This window comes from Macaca nemestrina, chromosome 12, assembly GCF_043159975.1.
Source record: "Macaca nemestrina isolate mMacNem1 chromosome 12, mMacNem.hap1, whole genome shotgun sequence".
NCBI classification, from domain to species: domain Eukaryota; kingdom Metazoa; phylum Chordata; class Mammalia; order Primates; family Cercopithecidae; genus Macaca; species Macaca nemestrina.
The window spans coordinates 43213114-43235354 of NC_092136.1; the positions used below are offsets into that span (position 1 = coordinate 43213114).

At 39.0% G+C, this 22241-nt stretch overlaps 2 long non-coding RNA genes across 4 annotated transcripts in view; one reads left to right on the forward strand and one right to left on the reverse strand.

Annotated features, from left to right (window-relative positions):
* LOC105487023 (uncharacterized) overlaps positions 1-11144 on the forward strand; it is a 28687-nt gene extending 17543 nt beyond the window's left edge. Inside the window, exons 2-3 of the long non-coding RNA XR_011610758.1 lie at positions 8274-8327; positions 11037-11144. This is a non-coding gene — a long non-coding RNA (uncharacterized lncRNA). The remainder of the gene's footprint in view (positions 1-8273; positions 8328-11036) is intronic.
* LOC105487024 (uncharacterized) overlaps positions 1-21456 on the reverse strand; it is a 46963-nt gene extending 25507 nt beyond the window's left edge. Inside the window, exons 1-2 of one of the 3 annotated variants that reach the window (XR_003019269.2) lie at positions 21114-21456; positions 20094-20296 (exon numbers count right to left, since the gene is read on the reverse strand). This is a non-coding gene — a long non-coding RNA (uncharacterized lncRNA). Of the gene's footprint in view, positions 1-20093; positions 20297-20985 lie in introns of all 3 variants that reach the window. The other 2 variants (XR_011610757.1, XR_003019268.2) reach the window with 2 other exon arrangements.
* Between the last annotated feature and the right edge of the window lie 785 nt (positions 21457-22241).

The window sequence follows — 22241 nt, forward strand, 5'->3', positions numbered from 1 at the left end:
ACTCATTATTGATACAGAGAATCTTTAAAAGACACAGATCCTGATGTAAAGAACTTTAGAGTGAAGAGATAGATATCTAAACAAATATCTATAACACAAAGCAAAAAGACACAAGACATATGATAGAGGTAGCAGCAACATACTATAAAAGACAGAGTGAAGAAATAATTCTGATCAGGATGATTCAGGCCTCATTAGAGCCTTGAAGTAGGAGTAGCAGCTTCATACAAAGAGTAGGAGGGTAGTGCAAATGCACAGAACTGAGAAAACAGCATAAGTGATGAACAAGAAGCCTAAACATAGTCTGGTCAAAGCACAAAAGGTCAGATCATGGGAGTCACTGTGTGCTGTGCTAAGTACTTTGGGAAAGTCTACTAGTAACTGTATTAGTTTCCCACTCATGCTGCAACAAATTACTACAAACTGGTTGACTACAAGCAACAGGAATTTTTCTTCTGCTGTTCGGAAGACCATAATTCCAAAAGCAAAGTGTTGGCAGGGCCATATCTCTGAAGGTTATAGAAAAGCATTCTTTCTTTCCTTTTTCTAGATGGCAATTCTTAGCATTCCTTGGTTTGTAGTTGAATTGCTCAAATTCCTGTCTTCTTCTTCACATGGCTATCTTCCTTCTGCGACTGTCTCTGTATCTCTGTTTTCTCTTATCAGGACACCAGTCATTGGATTGGGGCTTACCTTATTTCAGTATGGATTCATCTTAACTAATTCCAATTGCAAAGACCCAATTTACAAATAAGATCACATTCTCAGTTTTAAGGTTTCAAGTGGACCTAAGTTTTAGGGAAACACTAATTAACTCAGTAATCAATGTCCTTTACCATATTTGAGGCCAGTGGTGGAATAACCTAACTGTTACAACTTCAATCAGGCAAATTTTGTGTCTAATATCTCTAATAAAATTTCCCCAGTAAAACAAGTAGGAATAGGAACAGCTCCAGCCTCCAGCTCCCAGCGTGAGCGACACAGAAGACGGGTGATTTCTGCATTTTCAACTGAGGTACCGGGTTCATCTCACTGGGGCATGTCGGACAGTTGGTGCTGGTCCATGGGTGCAGCCCAACCAGCGAGAGCTGAAGCAGGGTGAGGCATTGCCCCACCGGGAAGTGCAAGTGGGAAGGGAATTCCTTTTCTTAGCCAAAGGAAATTGAGACACACAATACCTGGAAAATCGGGTAACTCCCACCCTAATACTGCACTTTACCAAGGGTCTTAGCAAACTGCACACCAGAAGATTATATACCACACCTGGCCCAGAGGGTCCCACGCCCACGGAGCCTCCCTCATTGCTAGCACAGCAGTCTGAGATCTAACTGCAAGGTGGCAGCGAGGCTGGGGGAGGGGTGCCCGCCATTGCTGGGGCTTAAGTAGGTAAACAAAGCCACCTGGAAGCTTGAATTGGGTGGAGCCCACCACAGCTTAAGGAGGCCAGCCTGCCTCTGTAGACTCCTCTTCTGGGGACAGGGCATAGCTAAACAAAAAGCAGCAGAAACCTCAGCAGAGGTAACTACCCCTGTCTGACAGTTTTGAAGAGAGGAGTGGATCTCCCAGCACAGAGGTTGAGATCTGAGAACGGACAGACTGCCTGCTCAAGTGGTTCCCTGACCCCTGAGTAGCCTAACTGGGAGACATCCCCCACTAGGTGCAGACTGACACCTCACACCTCACACGACGGGGACGAAGCTTGTGAGCTTCGTCCTGAGACGAAGCTTCCAGAGCAAGAATCAGATAGCAACACTCGCTGTTCAGCAATAGTCTATCTTCTGCAGCCTCCGATGCTGATACCCAGGCAAACAGGGTCTGGAGTGGACCTCAAGCAAACTCCAACAGACCGAAAGCTGAGGGTCCTGACTGTTAGAAGGAAAACTAACAGAAAGGACACCCACACCAAAACCCCATTAATACGTCACCATCATTAAAGACCAAAGGCAGATAAAACCATAAAGATGGGGAAAAAGCAGTGCAGAAAAGCTGGAAATTCAAAAAATCAGAGCGCATCTCCCCCTCCAAAGGAACGCAGCTCATCGCCAGCAATGGAACAAAGCTGGAGAGAGAATGACTTTGACGAGTTGAGAGAAGAAGGCTTCAGTTGATCAAACTTCTCAGAGCTAAAGGAGGAACTATGTAACCAGTGCAAAGAAACTAAAAACCTTGAAAAAAGAATGGATGAATGGATAACTAGAATAATCAATGCAGAGAAGACCTTAAAAGAACTGATAGAGATGAAAACCATAACATGAAAGCTACGTGACAAATGCACAAGCTTCAGTAACTGACTCGATCAACTGGAAGAAAGAGTATCAGCGATTAAGATCAAATGAATGAAATGAAGCGAGAAGAGAAGTGCAGAGAAAAAAAGCATAAAAAGAAATGAACAAAGCCTCCAAGAAATATGGGATTATATGAAAAGACCAAATCTACATCTGATTGGTGTGCCTGAAAGTGACAGGGAGAATGGAACCAAGTTGGAAAACACTCTGCAGGACATCATCCAGGAGAACTTCCCCAACCTAGTAAGGCAGGCCAACATTCAAATTGAGAAAATACAGAGAAGGCCACAAAGATACTCCTCGAGAAGAACAACTCCAAGACATGTAACTGTCAGATTCACCAAAGTCGAAATGAAGAAAAAAATGTTAAGGGCAGCCAGAGAGAAAGGTCAGGTTACCCACAAAGGGAAGCCCATCAGACTGAAAGCAGATCTCTCGGCAGAAACTCTCAAAGTCAGAAGAGAGTGGGGGCCAATATTCAACATTCTTAAAGAAAAGAATTTTCAACCCAGAATTTCATATCCAGCCAAACTAAGTTTCATCAGTGAAGGAGAAATAAAATCCTTTACAGACAAGCAAATGCTTAGAGATTTTGTCACCACCAGGCCTGCCCTACAAGAGATCCTGAAGGAGGCACTAAACATGGAAAGGAACAACAGGTACCAGCCATTGCAAAAACATGTCAAAATGTATAGTCCATTGATGCTAGGAAGAAATTGCATCAACTAGCGAGCAAAATAACCAGCTAATATCATAATGACAGGATCAAGTTCACACATAACAATATTGACCTTAAATGTAAATGGACTAAATGGTCCAATTAAAAGACACAGACTGGCAAATTGGATAAAGAGTCAAGACCCATCAGTCTGCTATATTCAAGAGACCCATCTCACATGCACAGACACACATAGGCTCAAAATAAAGGGATGGAGGAAAATCTACCAAGCAAATGGAAGACAAAAAAAAGCAGGGGTTGCAATCCTAGTCTCTGGTAAAACAGACTTTAACCCATCAAAGATCAAAAGAGACAAAGAAGGCTATTACATAATGGTAAAGGGATCAATTCATCAGGAAGAACTAACTATCCTAAATATATATGCACCCAATACAGGAGCACCCAGATTCATAAAGCAAGTCCTTAGAGACTTACAAAGAGACTTAGACTCCCATACAATAATAATGGGAGACTTTAACACCCCACTGTCAACATTAGACAGATCAACGAGACAAAAAGTTAACAAGGATATCCAGGAATTGAACTCAACTCTGCACTAAGTGGACCTAATAGACACTACAGAACTCTCCACTCCAAATCAACAGAATATACATTATTCTCAGCACCACATCGCACTTACTCCAAAATTGACCACTTAGTTGGAAGTAAAGCAATCCTCAGCAAATGTAAAGGAACAGAAATTATGACTAACAGTCTCTCAGACCACAGTGCAATCAAACTAGAACTCAGGACTAAGAAACACAAAATTGACAAACAGGATCTAATTAAGCTAAAGAGCTTCTGCACAGCAAAAGAAACAACCATCAGAGCGAACAGGCAACCTACAGAATGGGAGAAAATTTTTGCAATCTACTCATCTGACAAACGGCTAATATACAGAACCTAGAAAGAACTCAAACAAATTTATAAGAAAAAAACAAACAACCCAGAGTGGGCAAAGAATATGAACAGACACTTCTCAAAAGAAGACATTCATACAGCCAACAGACACATGAAAAAATGCTCATCATCACTCACCATCAGAGAAATGCAAATCAAAACCACAATGAGATACCATCTCACACCAGTCAGAATGGCAATCATTAAAAAATCAGGAAACAGCAGGTGCTGGAGAGGATGTGGAGAAATAGGAACACTTTTACACTGTTGGTGGGACTGTAAACTAGTTCAACCATTGTGGAAAACAGTGTGGCGATTCGTTAAGGATCCAGAACTAGAAATAGCATTTGACCCAGCCATCCCATTACTGGGGATATGCCCAAAGGATTATAAGTCATGCTGCTATAAAGACACATACACACGTTTGTTTATTGTGACACTATTCACAATAGCAAAGACTTGGAATCAACCCAAATGTCCATCAGTGACAGACTGGATTAAGAAAATGTGGCACATATACACCATGGAATACTATGCAGCCATAAAAAAAGATGAGTTGGTATCCTTCGTAGGGAAAGGGATGCAGCTGGAAACCATCATTCTCAGCAAACTATCACAAGAACAGAAAACCAAATACTACATGTTATCACTCATAGGTGGGAATTGAACAATTAGATCGCTTGGACACAGGAAGGGGATCATCACACACTGGGTCCTACTGTGTGGAGGGGTGGGGAGGGATAGCATTAGGAGATACACCTAATGTAAATGACGAGTTAATGGGTGCAGCACACCAACATGGCACATGTATACATATGTAACAAACCTGCACACTGTGCACATGTACCCTAGAACTTAACGTATAATAATAATAAAAAAAGACAAGTATACTGGCTACTTCAAATGGAGCACAGACTGAATAGTCAATAAGGCATGGAAGGATGAAGCTGAAAAGGAAAGGGTCAATCATAACGAAGGTTTCAGGTGGAAGCCATAGTATGATGATGATGATGATGATGATGATGATGATGATGCTGATGGAACCTAACATTTGTTGAGAGTTTCCTATATGCTAGGCATTTTTCCAATTGCTAGTACTTTATTCATGTTCATAACAATCCCAGTAAGAAAGAGTTTATCATTTTGCAAGTGGTGAAGTGTTTACCATTTTTCAAGTGATAAAATTGAGGCACAGAGCAGTTACAGAGTCTGCCCAAGGTCACGTAATAATCAATGTGAGTGCTGGAAATTGAAGCCAGGTGATCTAATTCCAGATCCTGTGACATTAACCACTACAGTAGAACTGCCTCCCTACGAAACATGGTGATATTACATTTAACTAAGAGAACTCAGGAGACATCCTATTAGGGCAGAAGATTAAAAAAGGGGGAAATACATGAATTGGAAGAAGATTCAAAGAAATGTGTTTCCTAGCACTTACTTCACAATCACAATTACATTTGATGCATTAGGGTGAGCATTATCTCCCTAACAAAAATGTAACGTGGGTAAAAGATCCAAATGTTCAGAATGAACACTGTGTTATAGCACAGCAATACAACATATCAGGAAATTTTAACATATTATCAGAAGCAGAAATAAAATGATAGAAAACATTTTCCTGAGTTTCCCTTTGGACTTTCTTTTCAAATCTTTATCTTCACATTAGTCCATGACATAGATTCCATGTTTTGCTCCTCTGCAACTTGTATAGGTGACAGCGGAGGCCTTGGCCACTGGGATGAAGGACTGCAGTATCACATTCCACATGGCTTTTTTTTCTTCTTTGTTAGTTATCCTACAGAGTCACCCTATCATCAGAAAGGGTTTTGTATGTTGCATCTCTTTCTTTTTAAAGTCTCTTTTAAGCACAGATAACCTCTATTTAGCACACACTCTTCTTTCATCACAATAGGACTCTTTTGAAAAAGTCACCTGTTCTCACTATTTTTACTCCTTAACTTCACTCTTCTATCCATAGTAATCTCCTTCCACTCCCCTATAGTAATGCAATTGCCCTGCCTAGATTACCAATGACACTCTGAGGGGTGGCTTCTGATATTAGTATAGTATTTGATATTATTTCCCAAAACCTTAGTGGCTTTTGGAAGCCCCTTCTGGCTTCTCTCTTCCCTCTGTAGTTTCTTATGTCCCAGTTTCCATTTTGAGCTCTGATTTCTCTGCCCATCATTTAAATAAGTGGTTTTCAAACAGGATATTATAGTGTCCTAAGAAAGGGATGCCATGGAATAAAGACTTTGATAGGTGGCCTTAAAAATGAATCCCACTGATCTCTGTAGTATTCATGTCCTTGAGTAATCTCCTCTTCCTGAGGGTCAACTGGACTTACGGACTCTGATACAGTTTGCCTCTGTGTCCCCACACAAACCTCATCTTAAATTGTACTTTCATAATTCCCACATGTTGTGGGAGGGATCTGCTGGGGGTAATTTGAATAATGGGGGCAGTTTTCCCCAGACTGTTCTTGTGGTAGTGAACAAGTCCCATGAGATCTGATGGTTTTATCAGGGGCTTCCACTTTTGCATCTTTCTCGTTTTCTCTTGCCACCACCATGTAAGAAGTGCCTTTCACCTCCTGCCATGATTCTGAGGCCTCCCCAGTCATGTGGAACTGTCAGTTCAATTAAACATCTTTTTTCTTCCTAGTCCCAGGTATGTCTTTATCAGCAGTGTGAAAACAGACTAATACAAACTCCCTTCTAATGATTGGAATACCACAGATGTGATATGATGTCACTTCTGAGATTAGCCTGTAAAAGGACTATGGCTTCTATCTCTTGGATTGCTCATTCTGGAGAAGCCAGCCATCATACTGAAGGTCCATGTGACAAGGGACAGCGGCCTGACAAAATGCATGTGAGTGAGCCTGCAAGAGGGTCCTCTGCAAGACAATCCTTCAGATGAGACCACAGACATAGTTGACAACTGGACTGCAATATAATAAAACACCTTGAGACAGAGGCACTCAGCTAAGACTAACGCAGATTCCTGACCCATGGAAACTGCAAAGTAATAAATATTTGTTGTTTTAAGCTGCTAAATTTGGGGTTGATTTGTTATGCAACAATAGACAATAATACAGGACCCTACATGTTAGGCTTCATCATTCAGGTCATCTGTAATATCTTACTTTCACTCCCCACTATTCTTCCAATAGCCATTTAAAATTCCCTAAAATTTACTTTCTTAATATACCTTGGATTTATATCCCTTATTTCTACTATCACTCTGTTAGTTCAGGCCACCATGACTTCTGCCTTGATTATTTTAACACACCCATAGATAGTCTACCCATATCTATACAACACAGAGGTGAAGAGCTCAGGTTCTTATTTCAGACTGCCAAGTCTGAATTCAACCTCTGCCACTTACTATGTAAGTAATATTAGACAAATTATTTAACCTCTCTCCTTAGTTATATCATCTATAAAATGGGAATATTAATATTAACAGTACTTCATGCAGTGGTTCTAGCATATTAGATTTTGCTTGTAACATGCTTAGAACACTGCCTGGTATAGTGAAAGCTCTCAATAAATGCTGTAGTTATTGAAAGGGAGTCTAACATAATGGTAAGAACATGGACAGCCAGACTGTTAGATTTGAGTTGTTATTCTATCATTCATTATCTGAGTAAACCTGGAAAAATTGCTTTATAGCTCTGTGTCTCCATTTCTGTATCTGTAAGACAGAGATAATAATAGTACTCAAGAATAAAATTGTTGTGAGGATTACATGAGTTAGTGTCTAAAAAGCAAGCTGAAAAAGACTGGCATTGAACATTACCAAGTGTTTTCAATTATTACTATTGCTGATCATTCTGCTGCTTTTTGATTCATTCATTACCTTACAAAAGTGATATTTCTTAACATCAGATCTGATTATGGCATTCTCCTGTTTAAACCTCTGTGATGGTCCACCCATTAGCCCCTACGTGGCCTAACAGAACCTTCATAATCTGGCAAAACTCTCAAACCTCACATGTCTCCACTCTTCCCCACTAAACCTTAAACTCCAATCAGACTAAGCTGCTCGACCTTCCTCAGATGAGCCATGTTCTCCTATATTTCTCTATCATTGCAAATGCTCTTTTCTAGCATAAATACCCTTTCTACTATACTGCCAGGCTAACTCCCACTCATCCTTTCAAAATTCCATTAATAGTATTATATTTCACAGGAATCTTCTGTAACCATCACTGACATTCTTTGCAATACACATGTATACACACACAAACACACACGTAGGTGGATCCTCCATTAAGCACACATAGTTCTCTGTGCACACCTCAATATCTAATATCTAAGAGATTGTAACTAACTATGAACATTTCCATTTCTCTCCACTAGACATGAACTACGGAGTCCCCATCCAAGGCACTGAACAAGTACATCTGGAACATTGTAAGCACTCAATAAATATTTCATCAACAAATAAATGAAGGCTCTAATTTACCATTTCCTTTTTTCTTTGAGAAGCCATATGAACTTCCTTTATTGTGTTCCTACAGTTGACTTTTGTGGCACTACTTTGATATGGGGGTGGCAAAAACTAAAAGGGTTCTTCGTAAAGATAAAATAAGAACATGCTTTCTAGACAACTAAGAACCCTGAGAGGCTCCAGACACTTTGTACCCATGTGTTCAACCCAATTCAGGGGAATTAAGTCATAACAATCTCTTTAAGCCCATATGTTCCATAGTTTTGAGAAGGTGCATACCTGGCTAGAGTCTCTTATTTTAATTCCCCATTCCCACAATATACTATAAGAATTTGGGGCAAGGCACAGTGGCTCATGCCTGTAATCCCAGCACTTCGGGAGGCCAAGACAAGCAGATCATGAGGTCAAGAGATCAAGACCATCCTGGCCAAGGTGAAACCCTATCTCTACTAAAAATATACCAAAATAAGCTGCACATGGTGGCACGTGCCTGTAGTTCCAGCTACTCAGGAGGCTGAGGCAGGAGAACCACTTGAACCCGGGAGGCGGCGGTTGCAGCGAGCCGAGACCACACCACTGCACTCCAGCCTGGCGACAGAGCAAGACTCTGCTTCAAAAAAAAAAAAAAAAAAAAAAAGAATTTGTATGAAATTGAAAGTGTTTGAGTACTTCAAACAAAAGCCTCAGACCAAAAACTCCAATGTGGTAGGTTTTGTATCTCATCTTTCAACAACTCTCTAAGTAGGCAGGTGGCCTTGTATTGGTACTCCATTAGCCAGGCAGTGTATTGATTTCCAAATGTGGGGAGGGTCAAGGTCTAAATCACTTCAAAAGTACCAAGAAAAATAAGTAAAGAGACCAAAGAGTTTCTTGTCTTTTTAGATTTAATCAAGGAACTGCTAAGTCCCTCGTTCTTAAGAACCTATAACAATGAGGAAGTTATGCTTTTTTCTCTCCCAACACCACTTGATCTTTTTATATATCCTGAAAAAGGAAAATAACTGATGAGAAATGACATGTACTGCTGACAGAAATGGGAAAAACTGTCGAGGTCTCACCAAAAAATGAGCAGTGTCAGTGTTACTAATAAGATCTCCCACTGAATTCCCTCATTTCATAAAGGTTCTATCTATGTGAGATGAGCAAATTTTTTTTTTTCAAACAGAGCCTATGTTCTATAACTAGGATAGAGAAATGAAGGGAAAACATACCTATAAAACTGACTTAAAAAATAAAGAAAAGCTCTCCCTAAATTTGTAATACAGAGAAATTGAATCAATTTTTAAGAATGTATTTTCATTACTAGAGTAAGTAGATCAGGGTAAGAGTGACAGACAGTATTTGCATTTTTTTGCAGTATATACATAGTGAGATCTCTGGCATTTCCTTTACACAAATAATTTTCCCACAGATGTTTGCTTGAAGTTTCTATGCTACCGCACAAATGGAAAATAGAAGCAATAAACAAGTGATTGGAATGTTTTATGTAAGAAAATACAACTCATAAAAAGTGATGGCAAATAGCAAACTAAAGTGTTGATCAGACTAAGAAACAATATTTCAATTTAAGTTAAAAACTAAGAAATGTGTCCAATAAAGTATATACAGAGCTACACAGTGTAATTCAACTCACTCTGTACCATAAAATCACTCTAAAATATAGAGGGAAAGGAGTTAATGCTTTTCAAAAAATGCTTTGCACTCTTATCTTCAAATCTGTGATATATCCTTGTTAAATGATCTCCCTGTAGAAGATACTGACTTTATTAGATCTCAAATGATATATTAATGAAAGCCAGTCTTGCCTGGAGAGGATATTATCAAGATATTTATTCGGCAAGAGGATGATATCACAGATGATAGAAAGGACAGTGGAGGAATAGACAAGGGTACTGAACAGATATGCGACAGAAAAGGATATACAAGTGGCCACTTGGCACATGAAGAAGCTGTTCATCAGGGACATGCAACTTAATAAACAATGCCATGCCACTACGCACTCACAAGAATAGCAAAATTTTAAAGGACTGACCATAACAAGTGTTGGTGAGAATATGGAGCAATTAGTACTCTCGTATATGGTGGTGAGAATATTAAATTGTACACTTTGAACAAAAGTTCTGAGAGTTTCTTATAAAACTGAATATACATTTTATGATTCTTCACACCAAGATAATTACCCAAGATAAATAAAAATGTATGTTTACAAAATGCCTTAATAAAAATTGCTTATAGCAGCTTCATTTATAATTAGCCAAAACCTGGACAGAATCAGAATCAATAGAGTGTTTTAGTAAACTGGTTCACGTGATCGTGGGGCTAGCAAGGCCAAAGTCTGTAGGGCAGGCCAGCAGGCTGGAAACCCAGGCACAAGTTGATGCTGCAGTCACAATGCTACATTTCTTCTTCAGCAAAGCTCAGTTTTTACTCCTCAGGACTTCAACTGATTGGATGAGGCCCAAAGACATCAGTCAGAATAATATGTTTTACTTAGAGTCAATTGATTGTAGATGATAAATATATACACAAAATACCTTCACGGCAACATGCATATTGGTGTTTGAGAAAATAACTGGGTACTATGGCCTAGCCAAGTTGACACATACAACCAACTATACAGAGGTCTTGCATGAGATACTATACTGTCTGATTTTATTTATTTAAAATTCTAGGAAAGGAAAACTAACCTAGAGAAGCATCAAATTAGAAGAAAGTTTGCCTCTTGGGGTTGAGTGAGGAGTGATGAGAAAAGAGCATGAGAAAACTTTCTATGGTGATGGTAAGTTTCTATGTATTGAGAGGAGTTTGAGTTACACAAGTACGTGCATGTATGAAACGTCAGTGAATGTACACTTGAGATTTGTTCATTTTATTTTGTAAATTTTATAACAAAATAAAAAATCTGTAAACAACATTCAAATCTATTTAATAATATATGTGATGACGTATTTAGGGAGAAAAGTACTGATATAAAATGAGACTGATGGATGGATGTAGCATTGAAGACATAGATAAGTAATAAGGTGAGTATAGTAGAATGTTTATGGCAAGAGTATAGGTCAGGAGTTCATAGAGGTTCACTGTAAAATGCTTTTGGTTTTGCTGTATGTCTAAAATTATCACAACAAAATGTTGGGAAAACAAACCAATCTCTCAAAATAAGTTATACATATATTTTCTTCAACCAACTGGAAAGCAGCATTTTATCAGTGGTGAAAACCATCTAATTTGAGGTTAAGTGACCAGGTTTCAAATCCCAGCTCTGCAATTGTGCTGGTTATACAGCCTCTACTATGCTATTTAATATCTCTAAGACCTAGTTTAATCATTCGTAAAATGATAATAGCAAATGGGATTTGCGCATCTGGGTGCACGTGTGTGACCAAAGTATTTAGTGTGGTATATATTAGGTGATCAATGTGCTTTGTGGCACGGTTATCATTATATTGCCTGAAATGACTTTTCTCCACACTTTTCCAGTGACCAAAATGGCTGACTGGTCTCTTCTGCTTGACTAACCTTTAGACAGGTTCCTTCCTGACTTTAGGTCCCTGACTTCTATTTTATTAGAGGGTTTGCTTTAGAAAGCTTGTAACTGTAAATCCTTCCTCTGCCTTTTAGAAATGTAAATCTTCTCCCAGTCTCTTGCCAGTTTTATGACCCAGGAATGTCTTTCTTTAGGATCTGAGAGCCATGTATTTGAAACACAATCATCAAGGAAAATAGCGCCCCTATCTCCCCTATCTCATAGTCTCTCTTGGGAGAGCAGGAGCCTAACTTTGGTGGGCAGTTTGTTCCATGCAGTGCAACAATGTCCTATCACATTGATATGAGAAGTTTGTTTTCTCTTTTGGACAAAGCCAATTGGCAAATATCGGTGGCCTATGACTTATCTCTAATGTCCCACAGTACTTTTCCACTAGCTCATCCCAGCACTTAAAATCCCTCCCTCCTTTTGTTTCAGTGGAGTTGAGTTCAGACTGAGTTCTTTCCTCTTTTGCCTATTTAAATAGCCTGAATCAAGTCATCTTTGCCTGTTTAACTTTGTCCCATGCAATTTTTTCTTTGACATAGGGTAATTGTTACTTATCCTTTTAAGGGTCAGCTTATATGTCACCATTTTAAGGAAGCTTTAGCATCCTCCACATTACCTTCCTCACAAAGATTTGATTGCCTTCCTCACTCTCACAATACTTGGTACTTGCTTCAAATAAGATATATTTGTTTTTGTTTATCTGCTTCATCTCCCACACTGGGAATTCCTTGATATGCAAGTGCTTCTTGCATCTCTGTATCTCAGCTTCCAGAACCACCATTATTCCATAATAAACATCAATTAATGGTGGCTGAATGAATAAATAATCAAATGAACAAAGATATCAGGTCCAGTTCTTGCCATAACACGACGCTGAGCAAAGGATGACCAGAAGGCTAGCAACTGCTTATTTAATGTCTGATGGATCTGAGGCAATCACGAAGAACACATTATCTGATAAATGTAAAACAAACAATCTGTACTGAGCAAGTGGGAAAAGAATACCCATCCTTCTCTTGGAATGCATCTCATTTTATGCTGTCTACTAGTTTCTAGCATTTTTGGATTTTAAACATCTCCCTACCACTAAGCTATACTTTTGGTTTAACAAATTTATACATATATGTGTTAAAGCATTTTTATTTTCTTTTAGATAAGGAATAACATTACATCTTAGCTCAATTGCTTAAGCTATAAGTGTGCTAAACTGAATGTTAGAGCGTTGTGAGTTACATGTTTGCCTCGACAGTGTTTTTCTAAAAAAGAATACAATAACCTGTCTTTTATGCCTCAAAGTTTGTGCATACCAGGAAAAGACAGATTTCAAAGCTGATAGAACACATAGTTTCACCACGTACACAAGTAACACATGCTGCATTTATTGGGTGCTAGGTAGTAGGAAAGTATTGAGGTAAGCACTTTATAAGCATTATTTTATTTAAACACCAATTCTGTGATTCAGATATTATTTTTACTGACCAAGCTCATCTTGAAATCTTCCTTTGCTCACTTTGTCCTATCCATGTGATCTTCTTTCTATTCTTGAATTTCCCACCTCTGAGCTTTTGTATTAGCTGTTTTCTCCATCAGAACTCTATTTTTTCCTGCAAGTCTTCCTTTGGCTGGTTCCCTCTCATCCTTCATGTCTCAGCTTAAATCTCATCTTCTTACAGAGGCTTTTCCTGACCACCCAAGCTAGAGTCGCTGCCTACTCTCCCCAAGTCAATTGATAGGCCTTCCCCTTGAATTATCTTTATTATATCAGTGGTTCTCAAAGTGTGCTCTACAGCCCTGTGAGAATCTCAGGCTCTTTTAGGGCATATGTGAGGACAACCGTATTCACATAATAATACTGACATCTTATCTGCCTTTTTTGCTGTATCTACATTTGTACTAATGATGTAAAAGCAATAAGAAAACAAGTAAATAAGACCCTTGGTGCCTTGGCACGAATCAAGGCATTGGCCCCAAGCTGTGCTAGTGGTCATTGTGTGTTTCACCACCATGCAATTCTAGATACAAGACAAGCAATCCCATTACTGGGTATATACACAAAGGATTATAAATCATTCTACTATAAAGACACATGCACACACGTGTTTATTGTGGCACTATTCACAATAGCGAAGACTTGAAACCAACCCGAATGCCCATCAATGATAGACTGGATAAAGAAAATGTGACACATATACACCATAGAATACTATGCAGCCATAAAAAAGGTTGAGTTCCTGTCCTTTGCAGGAACATGGATGAGGCTGGAAACCATCATTCTCAGCAAACTAACACAGAAACAGAAAACCAAACACCACATGTTCTCGCTCGTAAGTGGGAGTTGAACAATGAGAACACATGGACACAGGGAGGGGAACATCACACATCATGGCCTGTTGGGGAGTGGGGGGCTAGAGGAGGGATAGCATTAGGAGAAATACCTAACGTAGATGATGGGTTGATGGGTACAGCAAACCACCATGACACATGTATACCTATGTAACAAACCTGCACATTCTGCATGTGTCTCCCAGAACTTAAAGTAAATAATAATAAAAAAGAACGAAAAACAAAAAGCGTCACTTAAGAATTTCCTTGACATACTAGTAAAATCTGTTACTTTTATTGAACCTCCACCCTTAAATACACATCTTTTCAATACTCTATGTGATGAAATGGGAAGTACACATAAAGCGATTTTGCTGCACAACAAAGACAATGATTATCTCAAAGTAAAGCACTTATGTGATTGAGTTGAGAACTGAAAACTCAACCATTTTTCATGGAGCAGCATTTTATTCAAAAGAACAACTGAAACACTTGAGTATTTGGCAGACATTTTCTAAAAAATAAACAAAGTGAGTCTGTCGTTTCAAGAAAAACAAGTGACAGTATTTGTTGCCAGCGATAAAATTTGAGTTTTCCAACAAAAATTAGAATTTTGGAAAATCTGTATATGCCATCATGAGCTTGAAAGCTTCCCAATGCTTAAGACTTATCTGATGATAACACTGGTCATATTAACAAATGTTTTCTGATATTTTAAAATGAAGTATGTCAAAATTTGGAAGATGTGCATAATTCAGTAAACTAATACTTTCCACATGGCCAATACTTGATAGTACAAAATCATAAATGCATAAAAGATTTACTCAGAGTGCGAGGCCAACTGATGGCTTTTAATGTAACAAAGTATGAAAAGTTCATTGATATGATTTTAGACTTTACATTGTAATTAACATTAAGGAAACAACCACTTGTCAAGTTGTGATGTAGTATTGGGGAACAGCCACAATTACCTGAAAATGCTATTATAGTAGTCTTCCCTTTTCCAACTACTTATCTGTGTGAGGCTGGATATTCTTTTTTTAATATTTATTTTTTAGACCCAGGGTCTTGCTCTGTTGCCCAAGCTGGAGTGCAGTGGTGCAATTATGGCTCAGTGGAGATTCAAGCTCCTGGGCTCAAGCCATCCTCCCATCTCAACCTCCCGAGTAACTGGACTACAGGCACGTGCCACGATGCTGTTTTTGTTTTTCTTTCTTTTGTTTTGTTTTTTAATTTTTACATCGACAGAGTTTCACTATGTTGATCAGGCTGATCTCGAACTCCTAGATTCAGGTTGGCCTCCCAAAGTGCTAGAATTACAGGCATGAGCCACCATGCTATATTCTGTTATGCACATATTAAAGACACTTGCAAAAATGTGGAAAATGACACTCTTCCCACTAATTTGTTTTTAATTTGTAAACCATAGTCATTTTCAATGAAAAATGTCTTTATGTTAACATGTAATGGGATAATTCTTGTTATTTTTAGATAAATTAATAATTTAAGAATTTTGTTTTAGTTTTTAATATGATAAATATCAATAGATATAACCTATACAAACAAAATTTCCTTTGGGTATTTTGTAAATTAAGATTTTTCAAAGTTCCAAGACAAAAAAAATTAAGGATCAGTCATTTATAGCAGATATCACCAGCTTACATTCTATTCTATATTTTTAGTTATTGTTTATTGTCTGTCTCCATCTATCAGATTATTAGCCATGAGAAGACAGCTATATCTGTCTTGTTTGTTAATATCTTCTGTGCCTAAAAGAATGACTGGCATATACTAGGTGCTTCATAAAAATATTTGTTGACATGAATGAATCTTAATTTTAAGGATTAAGAAATGGCATCTGAAAGAGGTTTTCAGTTATGTACCTAAGGTCACATCACTAGTAAGTGACTGAGGAAGCATTCAAATACAGCTTTGTCTAATTTCAAAGCTCATGCACTTAATTAAATTATTCAATGAAATTGCCTCTGCAGTGAGGATTTGGAGGTGGTCTTATCACAGCGATATTTAGCCTTAATGTCAAAAGACTTGTAGTCTTTACAAACTTCTATAGTATTTTGTCTTAGACATGAAATTATTATAAAACTACAAAGAACTTTAGAGGGTATTTCAACTTCTCACAGAGTTGGGTCATACAGTTACTTATTTATACAACTAAGGGACTGAGCCCCAGAGCTTCCATCCATACCCATTAGGGCAATATGTTGTGGAAACAAAGTCATGAGAATCACATGAAGTTACTTTCATTTCTTCTGCCTCATCCCAGATTTCTTTTCTAAAATCCCAGATGATAAGTAAAGGCATGGAAGAAATGGAGCCTGGCATGGTAAATTGAGGGCTCTGACTTTCTGACCCCAGCAAATCTATTTTTCCATCGCTGACGATTAGGCCACACATCCTTTAGAGGTGTGCCTTGATCAATGACACCCAGCTACACAAAGCAGGCCCTGCCCTCTGAGTGACCACTTCATCTAAAATGGATGCAAATTCTAGCTTTTCCTGTACTAGGCCGAGGTGCAGTGTATAGGTCTTTAGAGACCAAGGTTCTTTGGTAAGGCCCTTGCCAAGTCTCTTTTGTAATTGAATTGCTTTTCCTTTACATTTGATACTTAAACCAACAAATAAAAATGTTTTATTTCCAAATCAGTTCAAATGTTGCAAGGCAGCAACCAGAGCAAATGTGACTCAAATCATCACTAAAGAATATGTTCATGGGAATGTGTACATGAAACATAGCTGAGTAGTTGTAGAATATAATAAAAAGGGGCACTGTGCCTCCTATACTTTGCTGTCACTGTGCTCAGGGCAATACCTATTTCACACCAATTCCAATGCCCAGGGAAACATCCGTGATCAGTGCTGGCTTTAAGCACTGAGTGGCTACTTAGGGTGGTAAGCTCCCCAGCTTCTAGCATAGAGCAGATGATCAATAAATAATCATTGAATGACTAATTTTCCACAATGCCAGTACATATTTCAAGCATTCACCATGAGTTCGGCCCCTCTAATCTGGAAACAATATGCTTGTGCTGAAGATCCAACAAATCCTGCAGTCTGTAGCACAGAAGGTTAAATTCATAAATCCTGGAGGTTTATGTACTTCTGTTTGTAAAGATGATAATATTTTACCTTTAGAGAGATGTTACATCCAGATCACTGCCGTCAGATGAAAATATCGACTTAGCCTACAGCCCTACTACAAAATATAAAATCGTAACATCTAGAGAAAACAAACACATTGTCATTTGGAGGGAGGGGTGTGGTTAGGAAAGCAACAAATAAGCCAGATAATTAACTCAAATTGACTTAATAGAAGGTTTAAAGTATCTTAATTGCTACTGTCTGAATGTGTTTCCCCGAAATTCATGTGTTCAAACCTAATCACCAATGTGATAGTATTAGGAGGTAGGACCTTGGGAGGTGATTAGGTCATGAGGGGAAAAACCCTCATGATGGGATTAATGCCCTTATAAAAGAAGCCTCAGATAAAAGTTGGGGTGAAATCGCAGCGTATAGCAGATGCTACAAGATCGTACCACTGCACTCCAGAGCAAGACTGTCTCAAAAAAAAGAGGCCTCTGAAAGCTGTCTTGCACCTTCCACCATGTGAAGGACACAGCAAACAGTTGCCATCTATGAGCCAGAAAAGGGGCCCTCACCAGACACTGCATCTGCTGGTGCTTTGATCCTGGACTTGCTAGCCTCCAAAATCGTGAGAAATGGATGTTTGTTTATAAGCCATCCCATTTATGGTATTTTCTTATAACAGCCTGAATGGACTAAGCACAAGTTATTGCATTTTGTAGTTATTTTTCCCCACCCTTGGTATTACTCTTTTATTTCTGTATTTCAATATATGTATTATCCAGACATTAGCACAAACTAAGTACTTAATAATTTTTGTTGAATTAACTTAATACACTGGTTCTCCCATTACGGTTTGAGGATCCCTGGAGGCAATGGTGTGCTGGAGCAGCTTCTATCATCTCTTAAGGACCCACTGTCAAATTTTATTTTTTATTATTATTTAGTTTAGTTTTTTGAGACGGAGTCTTGCTCTGTCACCCAAGCTGGAGTGCAGTGGTGCAATCTAGGCTCACTGCAAGTTCCACCTCCCTGGTTCACACCATTCTCCTGCCTCAGCCTCCCAAGTAGCTAGGACTACAGATGCCCTCCACCATGCCTCGCTAATTTTTTCTTTTTTTTGTAGTTTTAGTAGAGACAGGGTTTCACCATGTTAGCGAGGTAGGTCTTGATCTCCTGACCTCATGATCTGACCGCCTCGACCTCCCAAAGTGTATATTTTATTTTATTTTAAGTTCCAAGATATATGTGCAGGATGTGCATGTCTGTTACATAGGTAAACATGTGCCATGCTGGTTTGCTGCACCTATCAACCCATCACCTCGAGATTAAGCCCCACATGCATTAGCTATTTATCATGATGCTCTCCCTCCCCCAAACCCCAATAGACACCAATGTGTGTTGTTCCCCTTCCTGTGTCCATGTGTTCTCATTGTTCAGCTCCCACTTATGAAAGAGAACATGTGGTGTTTGGTTTTCTGTTCCTGTGTTAGTTTGCTGAGGATAATGGCTTCCAGCTCAATCCATGTCCCAGCAAAGGACATGATCCTGTTGCTACTTATGGCTGCATAGTATTCCATCATACACATGTACCACATCTTCTTTATCCAGCCTATCACTGATGGACATTTAGGTTGATTCCATGTCTTTACTATTGTGAATAGTGCTACAATGAACATATACATGCATGTATTTTTATAATAGAATAATTTATATTCTAATATCCTGAATCTACAAGGAACTTTAACAAATTTACAAGAAAAAAAAATACCCTATCAAAAAGTGGGCAAAGGACATGAACAGACACTTCTCAAAAGAAGACATTTATATGGCCAACAAATATGAAAAAATACTCAACCTCACTGATTAATAAGGAAATGCAAATCAAAACCACAATGAGATACCATCTCACATAAGTCAAAATGGCGATTATTTAACAATCAAGAAACAACAGATGCTGACGAGGCTGTGAAGAAAGAGGAACACTTTTACACTATTGGTGGGAATGCAAATTAGTTCAACCATCGTGGAAGACAGTGTGGAAATTCCTGAAGGATCTAGAACCAGAAATATCATTTGACTCAGCAGTCCCCACTGTCAAATTTTAAAGAATTTTGTGAGTCAGTCCTTAAACATAATCATTATTAAAAAGTATATTATAAAAACATTCAATTAAATTATATTAACATAAAGATAATAAATATTCACAACCCATCATTTCCTAATCATTTTACTACAATCTTGTTAGGCTCTTGCAGTTATTTCTAGCTATTGTATTTGTATGGTAGAAACACTATATAATAATGTGCTACTGCCTGTCTTTTCCCAACTTTGCATTATCAGCCATGTTGGGAGTATTTACACCAGAGAAACTGGCAGTGCTACAAAGTGGCCTTTCTCTCCTTCAATAATGAACTGGTTTTTAAAACACTGTCCACAAGTGGAGCAGCACACCACTTACTGAGAGTTCTCAAGAACCTTTCCGGTACTAGGTCCTCTCTTTTTGTATGAGTGGCTAGATTTCTTCATGTATGTTAATCAAAGTAACACTCTAAAACAGATTGAATGCAGAAGCAGAGATGAGACTCCGACTATAAGTTCCCCATTAGTTTTCAAAAAATGGAAATCTATATATCTCTTCTCATTAATTTTCCTCATAAAAATGAGTTATTTGGGTTATCATATAATGTTTTACTATTTTAAAATGAATTAGTATTTTTATTTCTAATTTTGCATTTTAGTATGATAAATAGTGATAGATACAACTCACAAAAATGAAAGTCCTTGGGGTCCTCAATAATTTACAGTGTGAAGGAGACTGAGATCAAAAGTTTTCATTTTTCAACGCAGTTAATTCCACACCTCGCTTTTTTTGACTTGGCGTAGTTAAACCAGAAAAGCAGGTCTGTATTCTTACGGCTTTGTGACCTTGGTAAGTTAATTCTTTACCTCTTCAAATCTTCATTTCTCCAACTGTGAAAAGGCAATGTTGGAAAAGATTTTGTCTCAATGAATCATTTTTTTTTGCTTTTAGCTTCTGTAACTACGAGAATTATAAACGAGCTTTGCTCCTAGCCTGAGGGCAGTACAATTATTTCTGCTTTGTCATCCTTTTTGTACCTCCAAATCCCATCATCACTGTCTTTAACAATCTGTTCTGCCTAAACTCCTCCCCCCACCAAAGATTTTTCATTGCATTACATCACTGTGCAGTAATTACAGAAGTTACAATTTCCAGCTGTCCAAAAAAAAAAAAACCGTTCTGCACTAAACTGCATGCATGCAGCACATACAAAACACAGTGCAGACCAAGAAAATGCCAGTTTAGTGTCACCCCATCCATCAGGTGGAAAAATGAAATGCCTAAAGCAGGCACTGCGACCGAATTTAATAAAGCATACTATTACTCAGGCCCTGCCTTGCATCTCCTCACTGAAGCGGAGTGAAATAGAAAGACATGTGCTGCCTATGCAGTTTCTCTTTTCTGTGAAAACACCACGGATTGGTATCTGCTTGGCGTCCTTAACGAATGTGTGAATATGTGTCTTAATTCCAGGTTAGTGCGCGTCTGGTTTGCCTCCGAAATGACTGCGGCAGAATACAAACAATGTATAAAATAAAAAGCCTTTGCCAAGTGCGCCAAGACTACAGCCTTCACTTACGAATCACATCTGCGTCTCCTTTCCCTTTACGCACCCGCAATAGGATCAACATGTGAAATCGCACCCCAGTCTGCCGGGAATTTGATTTCCACTTCCCCTCCCAACATCAAACCACCACGAAAACCAACCCTTCCGGGCGCGAAGCTGCACGTAAGGTGGGGAAGGCAAAGAGACTGCGCGGCGAGCGCGCACTGTGGGGCGCGCCCGCCTCCCGCCGCAGACCCCGGGGTGAACTGCGCTCCACGGAGGCCTGTGCTGGGAGGAAGCCGAGGAGTAAGAGATGCGATAAAATGGCTGCCAGGAGGGGGTTGCTCTGTGCTAAGGACAGCATGCCCTCCCCAAGGGATCCAGTGTGCTCCCAGCCAGCCTCCTGGCAGCGGCCGAGACGCCTCACATTTGGGGCGCATCCCAAGGCCAAGGCGAGGCGACTTTCACAGCTTCATTTAGCTCTGCAGAAGGTCACCTCCGTCCCCACCCCCATGCGGCACGTGCGGCAAGGCATCGCCATGGCAACCTTGCTTTCCGCCCCTCTCTTGTTATTGAACAGCTGAGACACCCAGCGTCCCTGAACTTGTTACTGCACAAGTTAATGCGGTCCTCTGAGGGCTTGGTTTCCTAACTATTGTTCTTTGGGCAACTGACTGCTTCCTGAAACAAAAAAAACAAAACAAAACCCTACGCGTGTGTCTCAGACGTTCTCCCCACCACTCCTGGCCACAAATGTGAGCGAATCCGGTCATTCTCCTCCTAGGAAGCCCAACAGAATAAGCTGGAAGGAAGCAAGGATTCAAGTCCAACCGTGATTTACTGACACTAATGTTGTCACCATTTTGACGTTTGCAGCCTTCAGTTTCACTAGATATAAACCATTAATAGTTATATGACTACCTCTCTCATATATTGTTGGTGAGTGAGTAAATTGATGCAATCTTCCTGTAGGCAAATTTTTCAAGAAATAAAGAGGCTTGAACAAAATATAGCTACAAAGATACTCATAGCAGCAAATGTTTATAATAGTTGTTTCTAAATCAAGCTAAATGTAAGAAAACAGTTGGTTAAAGTAATGAATACAATGAGATAACCACTGGGTGACGCGATTACAGGTGACTTTTTCTTATTCTTTGTTTGACAGTGGTAAGAATTATATAAGAACAAAAACATGTTTTGTTTTATTGTTTCAACAGGTCTGATGTGGTTTATAAACATATAAACGGATAATTACTTATAGATTATACATAAAAATGTTTTCATCAAAG